This window comes from Nomascus leucogenys, unplaced genomic scaffold (assembly GCF_006542625.1).
Source record: "Nomascus leucogenys isolate Asia unplaced genomic scaffold, Asia_NLE_v1 000945F_67181_qpd_obj, whole genome shotgun sequence".
NCBI classification, from domain to species: Eukaryota; Metazoa; Chordata; class Mammalia; order Primates; family Hylobatidae; genus Nomascus; species Nomascus leucogenys.
The window spans coordinates 18,798-33,524 of NW_022097120.1; the positions used below are offsets into that span (position 1 = coordinate 18,798).

General features: G+C 46.6%; 1 pseudogene across 1 annotated transcript; it reads left to right on the forward strand.

Moving 5' to 3' along the window:
• Positions 1-12,707: 12,707 nt before the first annotated feature.
• LOC115834158 lies at positions 12,708-14,523 on the forward strand (annotated as a pseudogene). The gene has a single exon (XR_004029211.1). The product of XR_004029211.1 is annotated as an inositol-3-phosphate synthase 1-like (transcript).
• Positions 14,524-14,727: the final 204 nt, after the last annotated feature.

The following is a 14,727-nucleotide window of genomic DNA, read 5'->3' on the forward strand; positions in this document are numbered from 1 at the left end:
CCACCAGTTAAAACTCTTGCTGTAGGTCACAGAAGAGCAGGAGATGCTTCTAGTTCTAGCTCTTGATGACTTATTTGGATTCTGGCTTCTATTTTACATTTGGCTTTTCTGTATCCTTCTTATTTTCTTTTCTCCTCAGTCATGCATTAAAAATATTTTTTAAGCCAGGCGAGGTGGCTCACACCTGTAATTCCAGAACTTTGGGAGGTTGAGGCAGGAGGATCACTTGAGGTCAGGTCAGGAGACCAGTCTAGCCACTATGGTGACACCCCATCTCTACTAAAAATACAAAAATTAGCTGGGCGTGGTGGCGCATGTCTGTAGTCCCAGCTACTCAGAAGGGTGAGGATCGCTTGAACCCAGGAGGTGGAGGTTGCAGTGAGCCGCGCTGGAGATCGCGCCACTGCACTCCAGCCTGGGTGAGAGAGCGAGACTCCGTCTCAAAAAAAAAAAAAAAAAAAGCAATCTAGTCTGTAGCAACACAGTTAATTTATTCATCTCTAAATGTCATTTATTCATATCTGTTAAATGCCAAGTAATCTGTTCAGTACTGGTGGCAAACAGATGACTGGAATGTATATTAATTCCGGCCTCTTCTCAACTTATTTATGAGGCCAGTAGTTACCTGATACCCAAACCAGACAAAGATATCACAAGAAAAGAAAACCACAGATCAACACTTCTTATCTATATAGACACAAAAATTCTCAACAAAAGACTAGCAAACAGACTCCAGCAACATAGAAAAAGGATTATTAAGCTGGGCACAGTGGCTCACGCCTGTAATCCCAGCATTTTGGGAGGCCAAGGTGGGTGATTCATTTGAGGTCAGGAGTTCAAGACAGGCCTGGCCAACATGGTGAAACCCTGTCTCTGATAAAAATACAAAAAAATTAGCTGGGCGTGGTGGTGCACACCTGTAATCCCAGCTACTGGGGGAGGCTGAGGCAGGAGAATCACTGAACCTGGGAGACAGAAGTGCAGTGAGCCGAGATCATGCCACTGCACTCCAGCCTGGGCAATGGAGCAAGACTCCATCTCAAAAAAAAAGAAAGAAAAGAAAGAAAAAGGATTATACACCATGACTAAATGAGATTTATCTCAGACATGCAAGGTTGGTTTGACATATAAAAAGCAATCGAGATAATATACTATACTAACAGAATAAAGGAAAAAATATTACATGATCATCTCAATAGATGCAGACAAAGCTTCTGACACAATCCAACATCTTTCATGATAAAAACACTCAATAAACTAGGAATAGAAGGGAACTTTCTCAACCTGATAAAGGACATCTATGAAAGACCAATGGCAAACATCATACATAATGGTGAAAGACAGGAGGCTTTCCTCCTAAGATAGGAACAAAATAAACATGTCCACCTTTGCCACTTTTATTCAACATTGTACTGCAATTAGGCTACAAAAAGAAATAAAAGAAATGTAGCCTGGAGAGGAAGAAATAAAACTATCTCTACTTGCAGATAACATGCTTTTTTTTTTACATATACTGGTAGATCAGTAGTTGCCTAGGAACGGGAGTGGAGGAAGTGGAGGAGAAACGAGAGTGTCTGTTGACAGCTACGGATTTCCTTTGGGGATGATGCAGCTGTTCTAAAATGGATTTTTTCATAACTCTGTGAATATTCTAAAAATCATTAAACTATACACTTCAAATGGATGAACTGCATGGTATGTGAATTATATTTCAGTAAAACTTTGTTTTGTAAAAAAGATGAAATGGGTGATTTTTCAGGGAAAAAAGTGTGTTTTGAGACAGAGTCTCACTCTATCACCCAGGCTGGAGTGCAGTGGTACAATCTCGGCTCACTGCAACCTCCACCTCCCAGGTCCAAGTGATTCTCGTGCCTCAGCCTCCTGAGTAGCTGGGACCACAGGAGCGTGCCACCATGCCTGGCTAATTTTTGTATTTTTAGTAGAGATGGGGTTTTGCTATGTTGGCCAGGCTGGTCTCGAACTGCTGACCTCAAGTGATCCACCCACCTTGGCCTCCCAAAGTGCTGGGTTTACAGGTGAGAGCCTCTGCGCCCGGCCAAGGAAAATTTTTAAATTAACTCAGGAAGAAATAAAAAACCTGAATAGTCGAATAATCCTAAAATAAAATCTAAAGGGTATTTTAAAATATTTTCTCCTGCTTGCTCCATCTAGCTTGAGACAAAGATAGCAGGCCAGACTATTTTTGAGTCAAACTATATAAAACCTCTAAGCTTTTCTATACACTTTATAAATTGTATTTAGAGCATAAAGATGGGAAACTTCCCAACTCATCTGACTTGGCTAGCATTACTTGCCAATGTAATAAAACAGGATGATGAGCACATAAAAGCAAAAGAAGAGGGGGAAAAAATGATAGGCCAATATATTTATGAGCAGAGATGCAAATAGCCTAAATAAGACATTAACAGGCTGGGTGCCATGGCTCACGCCTGTAATCCCAGTACTTTGGGAGGCCAAGGCAGGCAGATTGCTTAAGCCCAGGAGTTTGAGACCAGCCTGGGCAATATGGCAAAACCCAAACTCTACTAAAAAAAAAAAAAATACAAAAATACAAAAATTAACTGGGCATAGTGGCATGCACCTGTAATCCTAGCAAGTTGGGAGGCTCAGGCACAAGAATTGCTTGACCCCAGCAGGTGGAGGTTGCAGTGAGCCAAGATCACACCACTGCACTACAGCCTGGGCAACAGAGCAAGACTGTCTGGAAAAAAAAGAAGGAAAGAAAAGAAAGAAAGGAAGAAAGAAAGAAAAAGAGAAAGAAAGAAAGAGGAGAAAGAAGAAAGAAAGAAAGAAAGAAAGAAAGAAAGAAAGAAAGAAAGAAAGAAAGAAAGAAAGAAAGAAAAGAAAGAAAGAAAGAAAAAAAGGGAGGGAGGGAGGAAGGAAGGGGGAGAGAGAGATAGAGGAAGGAAGGAAAGAAGGAAGGAAGGAGGGAAGAAATGAATCTATTGCCGTCTCTTCCAGCAATAGATTTATGGAGGAAAAAAAATATGATCATCTGAATAAATGTTGACAAGGTGTTTAATTAAATTTAATACCAATATCTGATTTAAAATCTTAGCAATCCAGAAAAGTATGAATCTACATTAACTTGGTGAGGCACAGTGGCTCATGCCTATAATCCCAGCACTTTGGGAGGCCAAGACAGGAGGATCACTTGAGCCCAGGAGTTCGAGACCAAACTGGACAACATAATGAGAAACCATCTCTACCTAAAAGTTAAAAACTTAGGCATGGTGACATGTGCCTGTAGTCCCAGCTACTTGGGAAGCTGATGCAGGAATATCATTTGAGTACAGGAGTTCAAGGTTACAACGAGCTATGATTACATCACTGCACTCCAGCCTGGGTGACAGAGCAAGAACCTGTCTCTAATTAAAAAAAATAATAATAACAACAAAACTTCTGTATGACAAATAAGCATACAAACAAAATATAAAGACAAGTGACAGATGAGAAGAAAATATTTGTAACATATTGTGGACCCTGGAAAATAATATTTAAGTCCTTGATAACCTCTTGTGCATGAGATCCTGTGCTGGACCTATCACTTGTATCATCTCATTTCATCTCCTTTTCTTTTCTTTTCTTTCTTTCTCCTTTCCTTCCTTCCTTCCTTCCTTCCTTCCTTCCTTCCTTCCTTCCTTCCTTCCTTCCTCCCTCCCTCCCTCCCTCCCTCCCTCCCTTTCTTTCTTTTTTTGAGATGGAGTTTTGCTCTTGTTGCCCAAGCTGGAGTGCAAAATGGTGCAATCTCGGCTCACTGCAACCTGCAACTCCTGAGTTCAACCAATTCTCCTGCCTCAGCCTCCTGAGTAGCTGGGATTACAGACACGCACCTCCATACCTGGCTAATTTTTCGTATTTTTAGTAGAAATGGAGTCTCACCATGTTAGGCTGGTCTCGAACTCCTGGCCTCAGGTGATCCACCCGCCTCGGCCTCCCAAACTGCTGGGATTACAGGCGTGAAACACTGCACCCGGCCCTCATTTCATCTTTAAATCAAGTCCCTGAGGCAGTGGTGATTGACACCATTGTTCAGAAGAAGACACTAAAAATTGGAGAATTTAAGCACCCTGCCCAAATCTCATGGCTCAGAAGTGAGTTAGGATTCCAACATGGACCTAACCTGGCTCCCACACCTGCCACCATTTATCTCTCCAGGAACTAGCATGATTCCTCATCTCCTAAAGTCACTTCACTATTCTTTGTGCTTTTGATGTGTTTGTTTCTGGACAGATTGTCTGAAAGGGTCTTTTCAGTAGAAAGGTCCTGAAGTGAAGATGGAGAATGGGTCACAAAGCTGTCACATGCCTTCCTTCTCATGATCTCTTGAGGAGCAATCTTCCTCCTTAGCTTTTTCTTCTGCCTTCTTCCTTGGCTTTTGAGTTTCCTGGGGTGGCCCTAATTTCCAACCAGTGGAGAGCTGGGCTTGGTTGCCCCATTCCTCAATCCTAGCATGCCCACCCTCTTCCCCTTTTTTCTCCCACATTTGCTTGTGTCAGGGAGAAAGAATGGCGTGTGGGTAAACCCTCTGACTTATCTGATTGTGCTGTGGGTGGGCCAGGCCAGGCTTGGCTTGACTGGCTTGACCTGCTCTGCTATTTCCTTTTCTGTCCCCCTCTTTTTCTTTTCTTTTCTTTCTTTCTTTTTTTTTTTTAGATTAGGTCTTACTCCACCACCAAGGCTGGAGTACAGTGGCACAATCACAGCTCACTGCCGCCTCCACCTCGTGGGCTCAACTGATCCTTCCACCTCATCCTTTGAGTAGCTGGGACTATAGACACACATCACCATGCCTGGTTAATTTTTTAAAAGTTTTTTGTAGAGGTGGGATCTCACTGTGTTGTGCAGGCTGCTCTTGAACTACTGGGCTCAAGTGATTCTTCAACCTTGGCCTCCCAAATTACTGGAATTACAGGTGTGAGTCACCACGCCCAGCCTTCTGACTGATGGATGTAGACTGTCCTGTGTTTCTGTGAGAGGGGCAGTCACTGTTATTTAGGATGTTCTGGAAAGGGTGACTGCTTGTCAGTGAGCCTCCCTCTCAGAGCCCCTTGAGCATCTTAATGAGAGTTGGCAAACTCTGTCCATCTCCTCTGCCGTGATCCCTTTCTCTCCCCCATCAACTCCTTCTATGCCTTCCTGCTCCTAGTTTCCAAGTCTCCAAGGTCAAGCTAAAGCACAGATTTTATCACATTTCTCTTTTGCTTAAGAACCTGTAAGAGTCCACCAGTGAATTTTCAAAATAAGGTTCATGGATGTTATATTGGGGTCCAGGAAGTGTTAGACATTCTATTTATTCTTAATCCAAAAATTAAGAAAGAAACAGCTTGGGTACTAGATAGCTGGTATATTGATTGTCACTAGTGCCCCACTTGGCCCATCTGTCAGATCGTTTCCTGAATCATGGTGTATGTCAGAAATATCATAATGCAGAGGGCCAGAGAGAGGGGTGTATTCTCATCCACTCTCTTTCAGTCTATTGCCAAGTGTTGCAATTTCCATGAGTCTAGCTCCGTGAATTCCTATGGCCTCAGGATATGGTGGAGAAAATATTGTTAGAAATGAAACATTCATGATTCTTTGCATATAATCATGAAAGTCCATTCTAAAGTGTGGGGATTTTCCTTCCCCTATATGAAAACAAAGGCATGACATTTCTGGCAATTCTTGGTCATAAAAAGCCCTGTGGTCCTTTTCAGTCATATCTCTGTCTTCAGACCTCTGATCTAGGAAGGGGAGTAGTAGTGGCCAGCTTGTCTCTTTAAACCTCTCTTCCCTTGGGGCTGGAAGCAGGAGGAAGGAAGAGAGGTACAGGATAGAGAGTTCTTATTTGGCTGGTACTAGAATAATCTGACCCCATGCTTTCCAGACCTGGGACGTTTGTGGAGCTCGCTGTCTCTTGTGGGCACTTATATGGGTTTTCTGGAGACTCCCTTGCTAGGGCTGTTCAACAGCAACTCCGGAGTGGCAGGCAGTGTTTCTCTTGCCCCTGGCTGCTCCTGACGTAGCGTCAGTTTCTACCTCCAATGGTTCACGTCACAGCCTCCTACCACAGGGTCCCCTCTGGCTGTAGGCCGCCATCTTGGGAGTATCTCTTCTAAAATGACCCAGGCCATATTCTTACTGCAAGCTCATGTCTGGTCCTTGTGTTAGAGGGAAGATCAGCCACTTCTGACCCACCATTGGAGGGGAGGAGTGAAGAGACTTCCCAGATGCTCAGCCATAGGGAGCGAGGCTGGTCCATGGAGGCCCAGCTACAGGTGCCGTGAGCTCTGTGTAAGGTCTGGTGAAGGTTCTCTCACTGGGTTGAGGTTAGGAGGGCACTCCCCTCCCAGCTCTCTCTCAGTGCACCAAGTGCTATGGGCAACATTGTCGCTGTGTATGTTGTCGCACCACATTGATTCTGCTGCCTGGGTTAAAAACCTACCTCTGCCTCACTAGCAGTGTGAACTCGTGCAAAGTTTTGAAAGTCCCCATTCCTCATCTGTAAAATAGGGTAATGTTAATGCCTACCCAGTATGGCTATGATAAGCTCAGTATATTTCTAATACTTGGAACAGTACCTGGCACTATATGTGTGTGTGTGTGTGTGTCTGTGTGTGTTGTGTATGTCTGTGTTTGTGTGTGTGTTAGCTATTTTTACAAAATCAGGACCTTTAGAGTAGAATTTTTATAATTCTTTCTAATGAGATGGTAGCCTCTCTGCAAGGGATACTCATTTCCATTTATAGTGGTAATGCAGTGTTTATTTCAAAAATTAGTAATTTATGTTTTAAAAAGTAAGTTGAATTAAACAAAAATATGAATTAGACAAAAGTGTTGGAAAGCATGGTAAGCATTGTGATGGTGGCATACAAATGATTGGTCTTTGGAGGCACAAGTCTAGTAGCTCTTGAGTTCATAATGGCACTTTAGAAGAACCTGACCACTATTCTTCCTTCTCCAGAAACCTTCATGGAATGAATATAGTTTTTGTTGTTGTTGTTGTTTGAGATGGAGTCTCGTTTTGTTGCCCAAACTAGACTGCAGTGGCGTGATCTTGGCTCACTGCAACCCCCTCCTCCCGGGTATAAGCGATTCCCCTGCCTCAGCCTCCCGAGTAGCTGGGACTACAGGTATGCACCACCATGCCCAGCCGATTTTTGTATTTTTAGTAGAGACGGGGTTTCATCATGTTGGCCAGGATGATTTCAATCTCTTGACCTCGGGATCTGCCCACCTCAACCTCCCAAAGTGCTGGGATTACAGGCGTGAGGCACCGTGCCCAGCCAACATAGTTTAATTTTATCTCAACTTGCCAATATTCTCCAAACATTGTTTTTTGTTTGTTTTCTTCTGAACACCTTCTTCAATAAACCAAACAAAAAAAACAAAAACAAAACCAACAGCAATGAACAACTTGAACATGAAACCCCAATATGTATTTGCTTAAAATGTGAAAATTATACTTACATATGAGAGACAGAATAGAGTAGCAGTTATGAATGTAAACTTTCCAGCCAGACCACGGAGTTCGAATCCCAGTTCTGCCACCTGTCTACTATGTGATCTTAGAGGGATAGCTTGACCTTTCTGTGCCTGGAAAGTAGAATTAATAATACCTACCTCATAGAGTTGTTGTAGGGGTTCAATGAAATGATACATGTAAGCTATTAGAATGTTGCCTGACATAGAATAAAAACTCATTGACATTACCTATTATGATGATTATTATGCAGCAAAATAGGTACCTCATAGAATACTTTACAATTATAAATTTAAGATTAAGATAGGCAGTAATCCCAGCACTTTGGGGGCCGAGACAGGTGGATCACTTGAGGCCAGGAGTTCAAGACCCACCTGGCTAACATGCTGAAACCCCTATCTACCAAAAAAATACAAAAGCATTAGCCAGGCATGGTGGCATGTGCCTGTAATCCCAGCTACTCGGGAGGCTGAGGCAGGAGAATCACTTGAACCCAGGAGGTGGAGGTTGCAGTGAGCCAAGATCGCACCACTGCACTCCAGCCTGGGTGGCAGAGTAAGACCCTGTCTCAAAACAAACAAACAAAAAGAAACAAAAAAAGCACAAACAAACAAAAAGTGATCAAGATTATAGAAGTTCTGTTATGTCCCTTCACCTTCATGAATTGTCTTGTGATGTCTGGGGTGCATCACCCCCACTTTGGAAACTGCTGGCTTAAGCAATGATAGGAACATACTATGTCCCTGGGTATTCTGATTCTTGAGATGCTCTGTAAAGCTTGGAGGACTGTGGGTGGGTGGGTTCTTCCACGCTTGGATTATGCACACTGTCATTTCTACACAAACCTCTTGGCTTCTCTGCTTGTAAACAGTAATCAGGTCAGGCTGAATGTGGGGCTGGGAGTCCCAGGCTCCTGGCCAGTCCTACTCAGTCATTCCTAAGGATGGAGGCTGCACAGGCTCTGCCTCTTACCTTGCACCTGCCACCCTGTGCTTAAGCAACTCCCACAGAGCTTAACTCCCGGAGACAGTGATCGGTGGGGATAGCTGCATGTCAGTCTGTGCTGTGAAACCAGTCATCCTTGTAACCAAATGTGAGAGCAGCAGATTAAAGCAGAATTACCTAAAGAGGTTTATAGGACACACACTGACCGAGTCCCCTGCTGCCAGCAGCTGCTCTTCTTGACATGGGGCCAACCCAGAAACTTTGCGGGATACCCTCAGATGCTCCAGCAGGCAGAGAGGTGATGATGGCCCTGGAACTGCTGAGAGCAGCTGGTTTCATCAGGGCTGGCTGAATGTCTGGATCAACAGTGAAACCTCTGACTCTATGCCAGGGAGTGGGCTGGTGGGTGCTGCGTCGACAACTGTGACTAGTAAACCCAGCGGGAACCAGGTCTAATTACAGTAGAGCTACAGAAATTGCCCCCACATTCCAGCTGTTTAAGTCAGATAATTTAGGGTTGAGAAAGACCCTAGAGATCACCTAATGGATCCCAAACCTTGTTGCTTACAGCATCAATGAGAAGCCTTAAAATTTTTATACTGAATTAGCTCAGTCATATAAAGCAGTGGAGGGGCTGAGTCACCATATCATCCTGTGTTCCACTTAGCTTAAGAAATGGAGGCTGGGCGTGGTGGCTCCCGCCTGTAATCCCAGCACTTTCGGAGGCTGAGACAGGCAGATCATTTGAGGTCAGGAGTTTGGGACCAGTCTGGCCAACAAGGTGAGACCCCATCTCTACTAAAAATACAAAAATTAGCCGGGCGTGGTGGTGCGTGCCTGTAATCCCAGCTATTCAGGAGACTGAGGCAGGAGAATCACTTGAACCTGGGAGGCAGAGGTTGCAGTCAGCCGAGATGGCACCACTGCACTCCAGCCTGGGTGACAGATGAGACACATCTTAAAAAAAAAAACAAAAAACAAAAAACAAAAACAGTTCCCCAAGCATTCCCAGTGACCCAGTGATGCGCCAGGATTGGTGAATAACCGCTCTCGCTGGGGCTTGCCTGAGTGGACTGCGCACCTGGCGTTGAAGTTGAAAGACCTGAGGTCCCATCCTGGTGGTGCCACCTCCCACCTGTGTGACACCTGGCAAGGGGCATATTCCCCAAAACCTCAGTTTCTTCATCTGTAAAAAGGGGATAAGGACAATAAACCTCCTTTCAAGCTCATGCATGTATATGAAGCTCTAAAACACTACACAGACATAGGACTGAAGGGCTCATGCCAAGGGCTCATGCAGCCTAGGGTTGGTCACCTCCAGTGACAGGAGGCTCATTACTTTCAGAGACAGCCTCTCCCTCCCTTTTTTTGAAAGCTCTGATGGACAAAAGGTCCTTCCTTATTCTCAGTAGAAATCTGTTCCCTGTCATTTTCTCCTATTGGATTTAATTCCACCCCTCAGGGAACTACAGAATAAACTTAATCCTTAATTTGCAGACCAGTTTTCTGAATAATTGAAGACAATATAGCCTTTTGGCTTTCCTTCCCTACTTCAATTCTAGGCTTCTCCACACACTGTACTGAGAAAGTCCCTTTATGAATAAGCAATATTTCCAGAAATTGCCATAGGCGTGGCTACATTTCAGCAAACCAGGGAGGCTGTGTTCCTGGATTCGTGATTCAGGAAAATCCATTTAGCCTCTAGTTAATTAAATCGCCCAGTCACATCAAATCGTCTTGTTAAATTAATCACCTGTGCTATGGGATCTACTTATTAAAGTATTTGCTTAGTAAATGTATAACATCTATGCAACCCTTTTATGTGCCAGGCACTGATCAGTGATTTGCATGTACTTGGTTTTTATGATAAACCCTGAAAGGTAACCGCTATTATTATTTCCATTTTGCAAATGAGGAAACTGAGGCTCAGAGAGGTTAAGAAGGTGCCCAAGATGATGCAGCCAGTAAGTGACACAGTAGGGTTTGGACTCAGGTCTGGCTGACTCTAAAGCCCGTGTGGGCCTGGCACAGTGGCTCATGCCTGTAATCCCGGCACTTTGAGAGGGCCAAGGTGGGAGGATCACTTGAGCCTAGAAGGTTGAGGCTGCAGTGAGCCATGATCATTGCCAGCCTGGGTGACAGAGTGAGACCCTGTCAAAAAAACAAGGCCGGGTGTGGTGGCTCACGCCTGTAATCCCAGCACTTTGGGAGGCTGAGGCGGGAGGATGGGTTGAGCCCAGGAGTTCGAGATCAGCCTGGGCAACATGGTGAAACCCCATCTCTACAAAAAATACAAAAAATTAGCCAGGGTGGTGGTGTGTGCCTTTGGTCTCAGCTACTCGGGAGGCTAAGGGGGGAGGATTGCCTCAGCCCAGGTGGTAGAGGCTGCAGTGAGCCAAGATCACACCACTGCACTCCAGCCTGAGTGACAGAGCAAGACCCTGTCTCAAAAACAAAACAAATTAAAGCCCATGTGCTCAGGACTGTGGCAATAGCCTCCTGAGGTAGAAATTCTAAAACAAACGAACCTAGAATTTCAAAATACTCTCTTAACTGGACTAAATCAAACTGCGATTTCATTCAAAATTATTTGATTTGAAGAAGCTGTTCATTTTGCTTTCAAGAATAGGGTTGTTTGTTTTGTTTTTCTTTTTTTTTTTTTTTTTCTTTTTGAGATGGAGTCTCACTCTGTCACCCAGGCTGGAGTGCACTGGCGCAATCTCAGCTCACTGCAACCTCCGCCTCCTGAGTTAAAGCGATTCTCTTGGCTCAGCCTCCTGAGTAGCTGGGATTACAGGTGCCCACCACCACGCCCAGCTAATTTTTGTATTTTTAGTAGATACAGGGTTTCACCATGTTGGCCAGGCTGGTCTTGCACTCCTGACCCCAAGTGAGCCACCCACTTCGGCCTCCCAAAGTGCTGGGTTTACAGGCGTGAGCCACTGTGCCCAGCTGTTTTTGTTTTTTTTTTTAATTTGAAGAAAAATGTACATAACATGGAAATGCACAGATCTGAAATGTACAAATTTGGTGAGTTTTGGCAAACATATAAATCTGTGTGTCTTAAATTCCAGTCAAGATAAAACAGTTTCATCACTACAGAAAGTTTTCTCATGCCCCATCCAGCCAGTTCCCAGCCCCAGAGGTGACTGACCACTGTTCTGATTTCTGATATGAAGAATTGATTTTTGCCTATCCTTGGCATGTCATGGGTGGACTCATGTAGTGCGTACTCTTTTGTGCCTGGCTTCTTTTGCTCAACATGTTTTGAGCCTCAGTCTCCTTGTGTGTGCATCAGCTGTTCCTTTTCATGGCTGAGTACTACTCCATTATATGAACATACCACATTTTCTACATTCCTCTTATAACAGGTTTTAACACTTTGATACATCATATAGATGTAATAATATGTAAATCACTCATTTATTCATTAGGCAAATTTGTCTTTCCAGAGCTTTCTCTATGCAAGGTACTATTGGAGGTGCTAGGAGACTTTGGTGAAAAAAACGAAGCCCCTGCTCTCACAGGGCTTTTCTTCTATAGTAGGAGAGAAAAACAATATAGAAAAAAATTAAAGGAATGATCAAGGCAGTAGTGGGAAGTGCTATGAACATAATAAATCTGAGTGAAGGTACCAGGGTGGCTTGTAAGGATGTTGGGTGTTCCATTTTTTTTTTTTTTTTTTTTGAGACAGGGTCTCACTGTCACCCAAGTTGGAGTGCAATGGTGCAGTCTCATCATTGTATCATCAACCTCCTACCTCAGCCTCCTGAGTAACTGGGACTACAAGCACCACGCCCAGCTAATTGTTATTTTTGTAAAGACAGGGTCTCACTATGCTGCCCGGGCTGGTCTCAGGTCTTCTTTAGAAGTCACGCAGGCCCACGTGAGGGACCTGGAAGAGAACCGGGGTCGTGCAAACAGTGGTACTTGAACAGTTTCACAGCTGATGAAACTCCTTGGCATTGACTCATTCATCATTATTACCCTCTCTTCATTTTTTAGATGAGAAAACTAAGGCATAGAAAGATTAGCAACTTGTCCCAGGACAAGTGTCAAGTCCAGGTCTTGAACCCAGGCAACATAGCGCTGTGGTTACCACACATGCTTTGGAATCAGACAGGGCCAAGTTCGAAGTCCTTTTTCGCCTGGATGTCCTTGGGTATGTCACACTCTGAGTCTCCGTTTTCTCATGCATCACACGAAGGGGATACCGTCTAACTCACAGAGTTGTTAAAAGTGAAAGATAATCTTAGGTAAAGAATTTAGCGCGCTGTCCACCGCCGCTGCCTGGGCCGACTCCGCGCAGACCGCCGCGATGCGATGGAGGCCGCCGTCCAATTCTTGGTCCAGAGCCCGGACGTGGTCTACGGCCCCGAGGCCATCGAGTTCAGTACAAGTACCAGACAACGCGCGTCAGAAGCGAGGGCGGCGTCCTCAAGGTGCACCTCAAGTCCACGCACTTCACCTTCCGGACCGCCCGGCCGGCAGGTGCCCAGGCTAGGGGTCATGCTTGTCGCCTGGGGTGGGAACAACGGTTCCACGCACCGGTTCCGCGGTGCTGGCCAACCTACTGCGTCTGTCCTGGCCCAAGCGCAGGGGTCGTAAGGGGGCCAACTACTACGGTTCGCTGTCTCAGGCGGGCACCGTGAGCCCGGGCCTGGACGCCAAGGGCTAGGAGGTGTTCGTGCCCTTCCGCGGCTGCTGCCCATGGTGGCGCCCAACGACCTCGTGTTCGATGGCTGAGACATCTTGTCGCCGAACCTGGCCGAGGCGATGCGGCTCGCAAAGGTGCTGGATTGGGGGCTGCAGGAGCAACTGTGGCCACACATGGAGGCCCTGCAGCCCCGGCCTTTGGTATACATCCCAGAGTTCATCGCGGCCAACCAGAACACGCGCGCGGACAGCCTCATCCCGGGCACGCGCGCGCAGCAGCTGGAGCAGATCCGCCGGGACATCCGAGACTTCCGGTCTAGCGCAGGGCTGGACAAAGTCATAGCGCTGTGAACGGCGCACAGGGAGCGCTTCTTTGAGGTGGTCCCACGTCTCAACAACACGGCCGAGAAACTGCTGCGCACGATCGAGCTTGGCCTGAAGGTGTCGCCCTCCACGCTCTTCGCCGTGGCCAGCATCCTGGAGGGCTGTGCCTTCCTCAGTGGGTCCCCACAGGACACCCTGGTGCCCGGAGTCCTTGAGCCCGCGTGGCAGCGCCAGGTTTACGTGGGCGGAGATGACTTCAAGTCAGGCCAGACCAAAGTCAAGTCCGTGCTCGTAGACTTCCTCATTGGCTACGGCCTCAAGACCAAGTCGATTGTGAATTATAACCACCTGGGGAACAGCGACCGGCAGAACCTGTTGGCGCCATCGCGGTTCCCTCTGAGGAGGTGTCCAAGAGCAACGTGGTGGACGACATGGTGCAAAGACACCCAGTGCTCTACGCGCCCTGCGAGGAGCGTGACCGCTGCGTGGTCATCAAGTACATGCCGTACGCAGGCGACCCCATGCATGTGCTGGACGAGTCTACCTTGGAGCTGATGCTGGGCGTAAGCAACACGCTGGTACTGCACAACACGTGCGAGGACTCGCTGCTGGCCGCCCCCATCATCCTGGACCTGGCGCTGCTGACCGAGCTGTGCCACTGCGTGAGCTTCTGCACCAATGACAACACCGAGCCACAGACCTTCCACCCCGTGCTGTCCCTGCTTAGCATCCTCTTCAAGGAGCCGCTGGTGCCGCCGGGCAGCCCGGTGGTCAATGTGGTTTTCCGCCAGCTCAGCTGCATCGAGAACATCGTCAGGGCCTGTGTGGGGCTTCCGCCACAGAACCACGTGGTCCTGGAGCACAAGATGGAGCTCCCAGTGCCTGGCCTCAAGCGAGTCGGACCCGTGGCTGCTGCCTGCCCTGTGTCGAACAAGAAAGGACCGGTACCTGCTGCCACCAATGGCTGTACCGGTGATACCAATGGACACCCACAAGCGGAGGAACCCCAGATGCACACCACCTGAGGCCCTGGTCACACAGCTTCCCGCCTTTCCCCGCTGCCCCCAAGGACCCAACCTCTCCAGGCCCCCACAAAGACAATAAAGCCGGTGCTACTCTCAAAAAATAAAAATAAAAAAATTTAGCCCTTTGCGGTCGGGTGCGGCGGCTCACGCCTGTAATCTCAGCACTTTGGGAGGCCGAGGCAGGCAGATCCCTTGAGATCAGGAGTTCGAGACCAGCCTGGCCAACATGATGAAACCCCGTCTCTATTAAAAATACAAAAATTATCCGGGTGTGGTGGTGCATGCTTGTAA